This window comes from Aulonocara stuartgranti (assembly GCF_965226115.1).
Source record: "Aulonocara stuartgranti genome assembly, chromosome: 12".
Taxonomy (NCBI): domain Eukaryota; kingdom Metazoa; phylum Chordata; class Actinopteri; order Cichliformes; family Cichlidae; genus Aulonocara; species Aulonocara stuartgranti.
In genome coordinates this window covers 8644706-8661338 of record NC_138948.1, presented here as the reverse complement: position 1 = coordinate 8661338, position 16633 = coordinate 8644706, and positions in this window count along the sequence as shown.

Sequence of the window (16633 nt, the reverse complement as noted above, 5' to 3'; positions counted from 1 at the left end):
TTTCAAAATGTATTTTAAAATATATTTTTTTACCGTATGGGCGTGAAGGACCTCTTGTCACACGTATTCCTTCAAATGATTTTTGGTTTGATGGGGTGCATTGCACCTGTCAAATACACGTGCTTCTTCTCATTGCAATTTCTTTTTTAAATGATTCACACAACTTAGATTAGCCTAGTCTCCCACTGGTGCATATTAGGTTTGTCTTGTTAATTAGTTACACAATTTGTGAACCAGTCAACATGGTCTGTAGAAAACTTAGTAATTGGGTCACCATAACCTAGCTGAAATGGAAAGGTGTGATCTTTCTAGTAAAGTGCTTATACAGGAAGCTTGTTTCAAACTGCACATTCGTCATATCCCATATGTTACAGCTGCATTTTCTTACCCCTAAACGTGTGGGTATGCAAAAACAGAAGAAGAAGACACAATGCATTTACGTCAAATAAGCCAATAAAAACAAATATCAAATATCTGCTATGTTTACAACATTTCTCCCACTCAGATGAGAAATCTCAGTGGAAAAAGTGGGATCCGCTTTTAATTAAACATCTGTGAAGCAGGAGGCTGCATGTGGATCTGCAAGTTAAGAGAAATTTTTAGGCGCACGGCTGTCCCATTGAAACACCAGGAGATATTCCTTCAGAAGGCTCCTTTGTGGCTTTTGAGTTTGCAAAGCCTTTGAAGGAAAAGAACCAGGGGTTTTAAACAAGGTGTATGCATGTGGATGCACAGATCAGCCATTCACTTTCAGCTGAGTGCAGAGCAAAACACTTGCCTCTGGTGAGATCGCTCTCCTCACCTTATCTCCTGTCGTACACTGCAGACACTTCCTGCTGCCTATCTTACAGCAATCACATTGTCCTCGGTTCAGATCTAGCCTGTTAGTTTCTCATCTCATCTGAATACCATAGGCAGTATTGTGTTTCGTTGCCTAACCGAGCTCTGGATTCCCTTCTGAAAACTCAAGTGGCTTAAAATTTTGACCGAGCTGTGTAAACTAAGAAATGCACTCTTTGAACTGATTTTATGTGGTACACGGCACTCAAAAATCTGTCAAAAAATGTTTTAGTGCAACTTTGGTAAGCTACAAAGCTGCACTGCTCGATGGATTGTTTTGAGCATTATGGCTACCATAGTCAGGAGCCTCGCAGAGGAATCCGGGTCCAAAACTCTTTCCGCTTCAGGTCCCAAAGTCAAACGAACACTGCAGCATCACTGAGAGTTAAAAACTGTCTAATTCTTTCATCTTTAATAAAATGATCAATGTTGCTGCTTTAACAGGTGTAACAATGAAGTTTAACATCCAAGCATCCATGAAAACAGAATGTATTAAATTTAACGGAGTTAGAAGTTAGCAAAAAGTTAGCTCACTAGTTTCTACCTAAACATGATATACCATGTTCTGAAAGAGAGATTTGTGAAAAAATTTTAATGTACAGCTTTGCTATCACTTCCAACATAAATGAAGACAGGAAACTAAACAGCAGTGACGTCTGTAGGGTTACTGAAGTTGGGCTACCTTGGTATATAATGATGTGCTTTGTGATCGCTAGCAACACAGCTATGTTAGCATAACATAAACAGTGAAGCTGGAGAATGAATGCTAACTTTTTTCAGTGTTGCCAACTCCTCAGTAAGGAAAATCACTGTTGGCTATCCTAAAAGTCGCTAGAAGTCGCTAAATGACGTCCTCACCTAATTTGCATAATTTGTCCTGCATATGTAATTGTATCAGTAGCTGTAGCTGTAGGAGAGAGACATAACATCGTGGAAGAGACAAAGTGATTAAAAAAAAAAACACACACACTAAAAGCATTTAGAATATATAGAATATTTTTAGAACTACAAATTAAAATTTTCTTTCTCTTTTCTTATTATTGTTTTCAGTAATTCCAACCCTCCTCCTTTATCCGGACTTGGGACCGGCAAAGTGACCCAAAATAGGCACTCTGGCGGAGTAACTTTTTTTGTGTGTGTCTTTTTAAGTAGTTTTAAACCTTGTCATCCACAAAAAGTAACAGTAAAAGAAGAACATTTTTAACCATTATCAATCAAAATGGACATAGCAGCCAGCCAGCGGCTTCGCTCATGCGGGATTAATTTGCAGTTTGTAGCATAGGGGTGAATATCTCCTACTCTGACATCAGCTGGGGGCGACTGCTGCATGAGGACTACCTGCCGCCTATAGTATTTAGTATTTATTACTTAACTATATAACCATGTTAAGATGAAATGGTGAACTATGACCACAGTTAAATGATCATAATGGCTGTTTGTTACTTCCTTCTAAAACAACATGTTGAAGTTTCCACTTTAAAATGATTTCTTTTCAAACACACTCTATTCACAACATCAAACAGTTGGAGTTAGAAAGCTCCATTTTAAAGTTATCATGCCGCCGACTTTCATCACATTCTTCACACCACATTAGGCCACTGTTACAACTATATACTATAACAATATACGCTGTTTTTACATGGATAAGAAAACTGAGCAGTGTTATGGTTTCTGTTTAAGATAATGGCTCTACACATCATAGAGTCCTCGTTGTCACTTCTTCGTAAAATTGAACTGAAGTGAAAGCATTTATTGTAAATAGCCCAACCTTTTATAGATTGTAAGCTGCATTGGTGAGGCTCGGTAAGCTTCCCCAGACAGTGTGAATGCTAATGTGCAATCTTCAAGTTAAAAGACATCACACTGAGGCTCAGCTTTACTGCGTGTGGGCCAGCCAAGATTCATTTTCGAGGGGAAGGAAGACAAGATGATTGCATTGTAGTGCAGGTACAAACCAATTCTGTGCTTTGAAAACAAAATTCTGTCACTGACTTTTATTACTATGCAGGAATTCAGCCAGATCCCTGCACCTGTGGCAGTATTATTGCCTTGACTCAATATTGCCCCTCCGTCTCAACACATTCTCCTGCTTTTTCATATAGCGGAAGAACATTTGCAGTCACCAGCAAATAATAATTTGTAAGGCTTTGCTTTCTAAGCAAACAAAAGAAGCAACAGTCGCCTCTTCGCTTTTGCTGCTGATATCTCCCATAATGATGACTCTTTTCGCTCCATGCATCCTACCAAGTTCAACAACGAGCTAACCTTTTTCTACTGCAGCTGTTTCTATGACAACGCAAGCCCCTGCTGCAACTTTAAAGCGTGATAAACACAAAAGCCAGATAATGGATTTGATCGATCTCGTTACTCTCCATGGGAGTGATATCAAGACTGATAGGGATATTTCTGCTAACAGGCAAGATCAAAAGGTGATGTTTTGCTCTACTTACCAATTTGCTGCAGTTGATTATTTATGAACAGCCTGTTAGGGTTATCGCAGGATTTCTTTAAACTGTCATTTTGTTTTGAGTGTGAATACATCACGACGTTTAGCAGAATGTTTACAATAATATGCTAATATCCAAGTAGATTTATTTCTCGGGCAGAGATGCAGCCCTGCCTGTCCACGGTAGGAAAACATAACTGCATTAGTGCCAGCAGCAGTTATTGAATTGTGTGCTATATGAAGCTCTGGTCACTGGAAGAAAACCTTGGGCTTTTCACTGACTTGCTTTCTTCATTGCATTTGACAGGACAGTGTCCACATAAATCAATCCTGTTGCCAGCTCAAATACCTTTGAGAAAGTATTGTGTCATTGACCCTTGGGCTTCAGTGCCCCTTCGGTTAAAAACTGAAGAATATGTTGTCCACTTTACTGGTGCCGTAAGCTGTAAAATACGGATTGCTGTTGTAATCCAGACTCTGGGAAAAAAAAGTGCAACACGTGATGATGTGTGGCACAACGATGATGCACGCTCCTCAGTTTGAGTCTCTTGCCAATCACCCGAGTGGAGTGAAATTAATCACTCTCAGGGCTGTCAGTTGGCGTCAGCCAGGAGACATTTATCTTTGAACCCATGTCAGTAATTTGGCAATAACGGTTCCTTTGATTAATTCACTGCCTGAATCTCTGCCAGGAGAGCAGGAGTTCACAGACAGTGACAGATTGATGATGCTTGTATCCTGTAATTCTGTGGCCCTCAAACTTTACAGTGATTAGGCTTGCGTAAAAAAAAAAAGACAATACAGATAAATGTCGTATACTAAACTACACTTATCATGATTTACTGTATATGAAACACTGCCTGAGTGCAGACACATCTTCTAAGGTGGGTTGTCAGTGTGGATGTTTGTGTTGTTAGACAGTTTCAGCTGATTTCAGGCTAGTTATAGAGCAGTGCTGTGGATTGCTTTCCAGCACTGGCTGACTGTGTCCCCAGATCAGCTTTAGTCATGCTGCTTAAGCAAAAGTGTTGACACATCTCAAGCTAACAAAGTTCATTTGAGCATGCACCGAAAAAATTCCTCTAGGAAGGGAAGACACAATACTTTGTCAAACCTGAAAGAGAAAGCGCTCATTCAGCAGGTGTCGTTGCACATATTGCCACCATCTCTTGATTTGTCATTTGGACAAACTTGATGTTCACTTCAATGGCTCTCAAGGGGTTTGCCTGAGAGGTAAACAACGCTCTAAGGATATCTTATTCTTTTTCATTTGACAGCTCAGAATGCAATCCCAGGTTTCCCAGGCATTATTTATTTATTTATTTTCAGATTTCCACACAACCTTTCTTTAACAGGCTAAATGGAAATTAATGACTGTTATCTTCCACACTGTTAAATCTATTAGTGGGAAACACTGAGCATCACGTGTGTTATTATTTTAATTCATCTAAATGTCAAGATGAAAAATTGCCATCTTTACTGAATTTAATTGGTATTCTGAATTTAAAAAATGTTTTTAGTGTCAAATTGGAATTATTCATAAGAAAATAATACATAAAATACATAAAAAGTAAACCCTCCATGGACCACTTGTCAAAATGACTAATGCAATAAAGCCAGTGTTTTAGAACAAAACAGCTCTCAAAGAACAATGAGCCAAAGTTGTTTGGTAACTGGACAGACATACCGATGAATGGAAGTCTTGTGGCAAAGACTGCAGGAAATAAAGCCAGTCTCGATTTAACAAGTACAGTAGCCGGCTATATCTGACTTGTTTGTCAGATAGAGACAGCTACTGTTTCCAAAGTGAGTTCATAGCTGCATTTTTGACAGTGTAGGTCGTGGGAAATTGTTTCTTTGCCAGCTGGTGGTCTCATCTGGCTTATCAATTTCTCCCCTCTCCATGGATCCTTCTTCATCTCTCGCTTCTTGCAGTCATCTTTCCTCCAGAACATCTCAATAAAATGTGTGCTTATTTCTTTTGTCTCACCTGTTCATTTTCTGCTTGACTGTTTAGACAAATATAACCTTCTACCTATCCATCATTTACACGAACTCCTGCTGCGGGGTTGACTAGTGTGACTCCGTGTGTTTTCTAGGCCTGACAAATACTTGCCAGTTGATGGGGGGGGGGATTTTTTGAAGTCTTGAAACTATATAGTGTGTGGGTGATATATTTCACTCTATATTTCATTCAAGTGTAGGTTTCTGGCTGTAGCCATGGAAAGACAACCGCACTGTGACCCCTCCCTTGGTAATACCTTATTAAAGTTAAATTCTGTAATTTAATGTAATGGAATAGCTGTAATTGGATTAGTATACTTTACAGCCATTATGCTTATCTTCACAGCTTTCCCTGAAATCTCTTAAATGTTCTTCTTACTGATGTACGTTCTTACACTGGTTAGTCCCCTGGCAGAGCGATTGCAAGAGGTCTAGCAAGCATATCATCCTCACATTCAAGTGTAGATATGCAGTAACCATTAAAATCACAGATAGTGACCTTATATACTGTTCTGGAAAGGGAACACTTTATAAAAAAGAAATGACAAAAAAGAGGTTCTATTTCAAGACTGGTGACTTTTTCAAAATACATAAAGAGCTCTGAATGGCTGCACAGCTGCTAACTACTACTCCATCTTTGGCATGCCCACTTGGCTGATTCCAGCTGCCTGCTGAAGGAATTAAGGAGATTTGGAGAGCCTGGGCAGATGTAACAGCTGAGTTGACGTTAGCCTGCATGGGACAACATACTGCTCAGATAGAGAGAAATGCTCTGCACTAGTAACCAGGAGGCTTAAGGATGTCGCTCGCTTCATTATGTCCCAGACAAGCTTTCTGACTTGCAAGCCAAAGTGTATTTTCTGCCCGCTGCCCACGTGGATTTTAAGGCATGGAGATAGAGGACTGGCGTGTGCAGGTGCGAAAACCCGCTAGACCTGCAAAATTTGACCACCTGAGATGACCTCAGGGAAACTAGCTGCCAGCTTAGCAGCATGTAAGTAGGATGCAAATTAGGTGAAGCTCTGGAAAAACAACTTCTCTTTCATGTTACTCATCCCAGAAATAAGCAACAAATTTAAACTGAAGAATTTAATCAACTGTTGGCAGGTTTCAGAACCAGGTTTTACGTTCTATTCACATGTGCTGCCTATCAGGATGCTGTGCAAATGGAATGACTATTTGGTCTCTGTAAGATATGTGATGGGCCCCTAGGCCTCAAGACCCATTTCCTGTTAGGTTGCTTGGCTTTGGGAATGATGCTGAACCCTGGATTGGTGTGACAGCTCACCTACATATAGTCTCTCTTTCTCCCTCTCTCAGTGTGATTGGTTGCTTGCTTTATTTTCTGTTTACTTATACACTGAGTGCATATCTAAATTTGTTTCATTTTTAATAACTAGACTTAATGAAAACGCTATATGCGGTATCCAAATTTTGTCCTGTCCTTTGATCTGTCTTGCTCTTTTATGGACAATTGTTCGATATTCCACGTACCGCACCCTACAAAGTTACTACAAATGCCATAGTAAGTAATTTATTGTGCCCAAAAGTTTTGCAACAAAGTCATAATAGGAAATGATAAATGAAGTCATCTCTCTTAGCAGTCTGTTTTTTTGTTTTTTTTTTACCCATGACAGATTTGTTTATTTTCCTTCATTTGTGGCTGTGTGAGAACAACTTGTACTGCATCAGTATATGTGAACAGGAATATTAAATATTAATCAAGGTTAAGGGGCCCTATGTCTGAATGTGAGAATGCAAGAGAATTAAATTTGTTCCAGTTTATGAACTCAAAGTGTTTGCTCTCTGCTCTTTCAGCTCTTCTGGGATAGTGAACAAAATGATGCAAGCTCTCACCTGCTCTCCATAAAAATTTCAGTGATCAAGCACATCTTTAATAATTTCATCCCTGTGGACTTTCATATGTATGGAAAGCATACAAATTAGGAATGTTTCAAGGCTGGCTGGGAGCATCATTTTTATCACACAATTACACATATTCACTTAACCCCCTGTATCCCAAAGCAGTGATGTTTCCATGTGTCTTCTATTTGTATTATCTTTACTTATGATGCTAAATACACTATAATCAACAGGATTTATGAAGAGTTTATTGACTCTTCTGTATCTACATTATGTTCAATCCAGTTTATTTTCGCCACTTACAACTTTGTTATAGAACTGTAATGTTACATTTGTTGGAATTTCTGCTTTCATGTTGGTCAGATCTCTTTACCTTGATAAATAACATATAAATTAAAGTCACTTTGCCAAAAACTAATTGCAGCTTCTGCCTTGGGATAAAAATGATCTAACTGGCTTAGAGAGACTTGATAACATTCATGACAGATATGTTTGAGATATTCAACAAGTCATATTAAACAGTTCAAACACCTACAATTATTTTTTGGCATATAACGGAAATCACTTCATCACACAAAACTGGAATCTTCTGTTTCACCACAATGACCACAGCTAAAAATCACAAATAAAAAAACATATGTAACAATTAAATATATTGCAATATTTTATGTTTTTACGTGAGTCGCCTGTAGGCTTTCAGATCACTGGTATTATGATGCATTCAATGAGTCAGTGAAGCTCATCCTCGTTATTGAGGATTTCCAAAACTTTTCCATGGGTGTTAATGAAACACGGGTTAGAAAGACATGATGAAAACATAAATCTTAAATTGTCTTATATAATTTTAAACACATATTTGCAATATTTTAATTAAAAATGCTTTATCATTGACACTTTACAGGTGTTTTTAAACTATACGTTTGAGCTATTTAGAGTGTTTATCAGATTTTCCATTTCTTTCAGAGTTCTCAGAAATCTGAATGTTTGATCTTGTGTTCTATAACAATTAACATTATAGACTGCAACAGCTGCAGTAGCCTGACTAATGACTGACCAGCAGATCTGTACGTCTCTTTTTCAAGTGGTTGTTTTTAAAAGTGAAATTACAAAAACAGTTGGTATAAAGATCTGCAGGTGGTGATGAATTCAACATTTTGTCACACAACAGTTAATGAGCTCTCTGCAAAAAGGATTGCATGTATAACAAACTATTTCCATCTGTGCTCGCTGTGCTACTGTTACTGATACTGATTGCATCTTGATTAAGCATTGATTGGCTTATTTCCCTGTTCCATACATGATTCAAATTCATCAGACCTCCAAAGCTGCTTAATGTTGCATCTAGCAGTAGATAACTTAAATCCACCTCTGAAGAAGGAATTACAACATCACTGACAAATCTCTTTACTACACCGCACCCTAAACCCGTCTCAAACTCTACAGGGATTGCCGACTCAAAAAGTCAAATGATGCGGTTTTCGCATTAGAGATATATAATCAAGTAATTAAAACAAAAATTGACTATATGATCATATGAATGTGATCATATAAATTTAATTAAAAATGCTTTAATAACAAATAAAAATATTCTGAGTTTAGCCTTCTGTATAGTAAACCTCATGAGAGGGATGCCTTCAAATATAGATGCTAGAATTTCTATTTTTATTTTAAAACAAAGTTTCAAGCAGTAAAAGAGAGTTTTTAAAGCATAGTCCTCTGCAGATATATTATGGTTGTTTTCTGCTATAGTAGCAGTAAAGACATACTTATTGCTACCTTCAAGGGATAGTTCGGGTCTCTAATAAGTTTGTTTGATTTGCTGTGGACTGGAAGTCTTTTCTCTTGCTCTAAAACTCAGCTCAGTATTAATAACTCATTGTTAATAAATAAAATTAACGTATTAGGGCTATTTTCACAGTTTCTAGTTTCACTTGCCTTTCTAACAAGAACTTGAAGCACTTTAATATTCAGAAACTTAAGTGCTATTGAGCTGGAATCCAAGGACTTTTGCGATTGATCAGAATAGTGCTCTTAATTTTTGTTATCCGCCTAAAATTACCCATCAATTCCTTTGATGCACAAATTAAACAAACAGAACAGCAAAAGCTAATTAAAAATCAAATGCTGCATTTCAACATGAGACCTTGTATGATGAGATAAAGGCAAAAAAAAATCTGAGACTGCAGTTGTTGCATAATTATTGCTGGTGAGATCCCTGCAGGCTGAAATGTTTAATCATACAAACAAAACATCTGCTTTCCTTTCACATTCTTCTCTCGGCTCTAACACCTCTTGCTCTAACACTGTTTTATTTCATATATTCACAATTATTTTAGCCCGCTTCACGGACCAGGCGATTACCACGGTATCGTGCCGGTGTCCCTGGATGCAGTGCTGACCTTAACTTCCATGTCTGGTGGATTAATCTGCCAGCAGGTCATGTTTCTGCCTTCCCTTTTGCTCCAGCTACACAGTGTTAACAGTGCATCAGACTGGGCAGCACTGTCACCATTTCTTTAGGCTATATTGTGATGATTCACATGAGTGAGCCATTGGGAAATGGCTCATGTTCCATGACCCTGTGAGGAGAAGAGCGAGTGGGTTGAAAGTGCAGGCTTTCTGAAAGACAGGTGCCCTAAAAGCCCACATAGCATCTCTAGATGTGTGAGGCAGATAAATTTTAAAAACGATTTGACAGAGCCATCTTTATAATTGTCTTTAGGCTCCGCGTGTCTATAGTATGACTTGTAAAAATAGAATCTACTTAATATAAATAAAACAACAAGAGCTGTTAGGCTGTGTTTTCATGAGTAAAACCTCCAACAATGATCCAGTTCTCCATCTCTTGTTTGGATAGCCCTGTTAGGCATTCAGGTTGTTAAGAGCACTGTGAAAACATGAGAAACACTTAGTCCTTGTGAGCAAGGATATGCTGTTTACAAAATGCCTGTGCTTTTAAGGATGCTACGTGTTTTTCTTCCTTTGACTTAGAAAAGCTTTGGGGAAAAAAGGTCCAAGGAGCCAAGAGCAACACGCTGATCTTCTGCATTTAAATCCTTAAAAGGGCACCTTTGCTCAATGTGTTTATTACGCCTCTTTTTATGTTTGACTTTATGAACATATTCAACTCTTTTCTCCTGCTATGGCTCTAGTTGGCTGGGCAGGCAGCCACAACACAGCCAACGAATTCACAGTCAGGACCACATCACTAGGCTGGTATCCCTCCCACTGAGAGCCTGAGGTTTGCCATGAGCCTGACCCATCACACACTCAAGAAGAAGCGGCAGTGCCAAAGAGTTTATAGAAGTCCACATGGGAGATGCCTGAGGAGAAATTACCAGTCCTACTCCTCCTCTGTGCGTTTGTACATGCGGCCTATCTTCTCTTTCCCTGCACTCTCCTACACTGTACAGGCGTGGCTGGGGCCCCCACAGGGACCCATTTGCCTTCTATAAAGCCTATTGCTATGGAAATTGTGTGTAATTTCAGGGGCCGTTAACAGTGTGAGTGCGGGCGTGCATATAGAGCACTACTATCATCACACTGGAGCCGAAGATCACCCAGGGCAGAATCTCATATTTGTTGCTCCTTTGCTAGTCTTTGCCCCGCCAACATGACATGCATCGCTTGATGCTAGCAGAATAAGGAATGGATAGACTGGGGAGTGGGCAGCTGGGGAAGGGAGATGAGAGGTGGATTGACTGAGAGGGAAATTTGAGGAAGAGACAGCAGTTCTGAGCATCTGTGTCACAGAGAAAAAGAGAGTGTTTAGAAACAGAGAAGATTGGAATATTATATGAGAGATGGAAGAATCAAAAGAAAGAGTGAAAGGGATAGTGGAATGGGATTTGAAGAGAGAGGAGCCTAAATCAATATTTATACTGTGAGGCGAGACAATTCTGAAGCAGTAATTAAATTGGCGTGTCATATTTCATTTCATTACTAGGCAAGCTTGCATGCAAATGATCCAAAAGGCCTCGTTTTCAAGTGGATTTCATTTCTTTTATGACAGCAAATAGAATTGTGCAGCCAGAGAAAAATAAAATACTAAAATACTACTTCAGTATTCATGAGCCTATTGTTGGGAACTTGGGGACCATTCAGCTGCAATTCAGTAGGGGGTGGGGGTGCAGTCACTGTAAAGCGTTTACACTAAAACGAGGGACTAGGTGGGGGAAGCAAATCAATTTGAATGATGATTAGTGAAATGAGGCAATGCTGTCGGTGATTGGAAACACGGTCTGATTCCCAACATCGCCTCCCCTCCTCCCTTCTCTGGAGTCAGGAAAAATGAATAAAACATATCAAAGTAAATGTTGCACTGAGGCACTGCTTGTGCAGATATTTTGGGTCAGACGCAGCCTCCTTTAATCATTCAGTAGCTACATACCCCTTGTCAATTAGACAAATATGATAGTTTACAATTTGAATTATCTACTTCCTGACTGAATTAGCTAGTTATCTTATCCGGGAAATTGGAAGCATGACTGCTGAAGGTGACCAGACTTCTATAAACCCCGGTACCAGTATTTACAGTATGTATTAGTTTCAGGTGCCTGCCTTCCTATTGCAGTGCTCTGCACTTTTGACAAATGGAATTTTGGGGGCAACAACAAAACACAGCTGTGCTCTGTGTAGCCAATTAAAAGTTTCCCTTCCACCTCTTTGCCTCTCAGTATTGGCTATTCTTTTTCAGTTTCAACTCTATGGTGCAAGAAAAGGGATCAAAAGATAGAAGAGGACATCCAAAGCACAGCATCAGTGATTTTTTTTAACTAACCAAAATTGCTTTTCTGTACCTTTTTCAATTCTTACCCCAGTCTATTCAGCCTCCCGTGAGGGGGGAAAAACAAAATCACCCTGACCTATGTGTACTTGCAGAGGCACTAAATGGCAAGGGATGGAAAGCCTCTGGAGTGGTGCCATGTTCAGAGCACAGGTTCTGCCAATGGCATCTGAAGTGCTGCCAATGGGAAACACAACATTAACGTCTATAGCGGTGGAAAGAGCAACAGCTGCTTATGTTGTGTATTCCTTTGCCAGCGCCCATAGGGGAAAAAAAGGATGGCAGATATGAAGGTGCTTGTGAAAACTTCTGGAATTTTTGTGTTTGTGTCTGCTCCCTTACATGCAAGAGGTGCATGTAGGAAACACAGTATTAACAGTCACAGAAAATAACAATCCATAAGGCAGTGGTAGAGAATTTATTTACAATTTTGGAATAAGGACAAGCAAAAGACATGCATTTATGCATTTTTTTAAATCTTGAAATTAAATTTATTGGAGTATTACTGACAAACGGAATACTCTTTAAAACTATTACATGGTCATATTACTCCATGTGTTATATTAGTGGACTGTTATTACATTTAAAATATAATGAAACTTTTTGTACTGTATCTTGTCAAAGTACAGAAAAAAACTATATGGTTTAGTGATAGAAATACACACTATTCTAATACTAGATATTTCAATACAATACAATAATATTTAATCTGAAAACTTAATTAGATAACATTTTAAGAACAAGAAGATAGATGATAGACAATTTAGACACGTTTTTCGGCAGACAAGTTTAGAGAGCTAGAAAGTAACAGGAACCCTAATAACCAAGGCCAGTTGATGCTGGTGGAAGTTAACATACTCGAAAAATGAGGGAAAAAAGTTAATCCTTGTAACAACACCAATACCCTGAGGGATAATCACTCTGCTGGTGTTTCGGCAAGCTGATAACACTTCATGCATGGCTTGTTGCTTTGTCAGGAGCGGCCAGCCGGAAGAGTGACACATCTTCTCATTAATGTGAAGAACATATGTGAAAGCACACAGCTGCTAGACACGAGGTCTGGTGCGTGGTCACCCTCGGCAAAACGCTCCGCTGTTTGTTAGTACAGCTGAGACTGAGCAAGAAGCTTGAGCACTCACTGTGACACTGCAGGGTGAAACACAGAAGTCTTAATTTCTCCATAAAAAGCTGTAAAGACATGCAGAAAAAAAATTAATTAAAATAAATAAATAAATCATTAAATTTTTCTACTAGCCTCCTTTTTTGTACTCACGAAGGGCTGCTGCTTTACTGAGTGGCACACAAAAACAACTGACAGTCATTCATATTCATTTATTCGTGTGAGTGATCGTTGCTTAATGGCAATCGTATGTCTTTGAACAGTGGGAGGAAATAGTGTGAACATGAGCCACCATGACAACGAAACTCCTAAAAACCATAATTGTAATATTAGCATTTTTCACTCACATTCGGGCAGTCAAACTCTAGATGGCACTGGAGGCCCAGTGGAGTGTTTCCCCCCTGTGTTTACGTGTGTGTGCATAGCATGTGTGCGTGTAAATGTGTGTGCATGAAAGCACGTCTGTGTCTGCATCTGTGAGTATGCCTCCCAGATTCAATTATTCATCATTTCCAGTGCAAATATGGTTTGGCTTTTCTATGTCTCTTCTTTTTTTTTTTTCTTCCAGTTTTGTTTATTATTTATTATGCCGAGACTCACAATGTTTGGGTAGAATAGAAAGCCGGATAGCAATAATGTCACTGCGTGGGTGTTATAATTATGTTCAGATGCAAATACAGGAAAAGGTACTGGCCGAGTGTTGCAGAGTACCCGGTGCTGGCTAGTCGGACACATTTGTTTGCCTTGCGTCGCACAGATAGCCAGCATCTGCAGACTGCATTACTCCACCAATAATCGGCAGACATGATTCTCAAATACCGCATCTGTGTCTATGTTGAAATCTGCCAATATATCACGCAGCATGTTCCCACACTACACCATGGTAGCGACTCATTTTGCTCTCTCCATTCATGTTTTTTCTTTCTGTGAAGGGGGTTTCGCATGTAAAGAATTATTCATAATGACATATTGACTTTGGAAAGAGGCTTCCTATCTATGTAAAATTCATGAGTCACTCAGCACCCATGGTAAATACATTTATTGATCGTCATGCCTTGCCATGGATCTTGAGGACACACTGAGCGATTTATGGTGCCTTCCAGCCACAACATGAAAAATGTTGTGGTTGTCCCACTGTTATGAAAATGACTTAGGTTTTTGAGCTGATATTCATAAACATTATACTAATATTTGCAGTGAGCTTTCCAAATTTCTTCAAAATTGTAGCAGGATGTAGGATAGGAGTAATTTAAAAAAAAAAAAAAAAACGTTCACAGAGAAGAAAGATGCAAAACACTCAAGAGGTCTCAGCAAGCACTGTTCAGCAATGCTGGAATTTGCACATGAATCCACTGTAACATAATTTAGTCCATATTAAATTATTTTGTGAGTCTCTCACAAATGAAAATCCATCTTCATTAAATATTTAGAACGATTAAACATTTGAAATGTTGTGAACATGGCTGTTTCCTATGGTGAAAAAAAGGTTATATAAACAGGGTTATTAAATAAAAGCAGTCCAGCAATGATGAAAACATGCTTCACAATTGACACCCACGAGCCAACAGCAGGGTGTCCATTAATACTAATCTGTTAGCTTATGAAACTGAGGCTGAAACAGCATTAATAATTAAGCCAGTTATAGTCACAAAGTAACCCTGGATTCACCTTGAATGTTGTTGCTTAAGAATTTTGGAGGTTGGAGGATAGGTTCCCAGTCTAATACAGACAAACAGAAATTCACACTAATATTCACACCTATGACCAGCTTGCTATTGCAAGTTAACCTAACTGTGGGAGGAGTATCCGGAGAGATCCCACAGAAAGGCCCCAGTCAACCGGTGGGTAGCTCTGAGGCAACAGCGCTAACCACTGCACCACTGTGCTACACTTTATGGTTTTACTCTGATATTAATTCAAGTGTGCAACATCGAGTTTTCTGCTTGGTCAAAATTGAAGTTACAGTTACAGTCATGGAGACTGAAACCCAAACTTTCCCAAACATGACTTCTACTTGGGAAATTCTATGAAAATCAGTTTTATTTTGGTCCACCACATGGTTCTAATCTAAGCAATGATATTTAGATTCAGATATTTAGATATATAATCCCTACACATCACACCCGGTACTAACCTTGATCTCCACATTTTTTCTCTCAGCTACCATGATGTTATGCTTTTTGGTTTTTAAGTGGGGAAATATCTTCAAATGCTCATAAAATAAATCTGCTAGCAAACTTTAAGGGTCAAGCACAGTGTTACTGTTGCAGCAGTTGAAAAATGGGGCCACTTCACTTGATTGCTTGGTGAATTGTTGGAACTGGGTGGTGTGAATGTGTGAGTGAATGATTGTCTGCCTTCCTGCTTTAGCTTTGTGAATGAAAGCCAACCTGTCTAAGGTGCGCCGCATCTCTTTGCCAATGTCAGCTGGGATACGTTCCATCTAAAACCCACATGCCTTCAAAATAAATGGATTTGGGAGATTTGCAATGATTTCTTCCAAAAATCCAAACACAAGAGCTATTTATTGGTTGACATGCTGTACAAAAAAGCTCATTTTATGCAAACCATACTGTGGTAGATAGGGTTAGGATGATTCAAAGCACCCCAATACTGGCTACTCTCTTTATTAATCAGCTTGTACATATACTTATTATGAACTTATTCTGGATATATGGATGTCATTTATAGCGAAAAGAGAAACACTTTCCTTAGTCCAAGCTCTGGATTTTGATTTGTTCACATTTAAAAGTTTCTATTTCTTGTAGTTTTTGTGCTATTTTGGAAACTCTTAAGGGCAACATAAAATACTTCTTTTGGAATCTGTCCTCAGGTGCCTGAAAAACTTGAGTTATCCCTTTTTATAAAATTCTTTAACAGGCTGTGTATAGACACATACACAAGCATGATAACTAAGTCGACTGCTGAATCGTCTGAAGAGATAAGGTGTCAAAGGTTCTAATCTGCCAACTCAAGGCAAAGTAAAGCAAACCCTTTGCTGTTTTTTTTTTTTCGATCGCTCATGCAACTCTCTGCTTGCTGGCAGGCAGATACATGACCCGGCCAAAGCCGTGGGGAAGGAGAGAGGCAGAGAAGATGGCAACCAGCCAAGGAAATGTAAGTTCCTGTTTTTTTTGGTCATGGTTGGCATTGCTACATGGAGGCTTGAGATAAGATGGGAGCCAGGATTTTTGCTTAAGACTAGAAGAGGGAGGGATTGCGAGAGACATATACTGGAGAGGCAGAGTTAAAGGAAAAGGGGAGGAGACAGAGGAAGATAAGAGAAGAAGAAACAGAAGAAGGGGAAGAGAGCCCATGCTTAAGCAACAAAACAAGACGGGAGAGATAGATTTAGAGGGAAGAGCAGATAAAGCGGAGGGATGGGACTGTTGGGATGTAGAAAGAGGCCGAGTGAGAGGAAAGAAAAAAATCCAAACGCAGAATGTTTAAGCTGACTGCTTTGTTCAAAAACAGAAGGATTTTGACGAAAGATGTGATCCCCCTGCACTTTCAGATCTTCTGCTATTTTCACTTACATCAAGTTCATATATTTGAACCTTACACTATCAGGTAA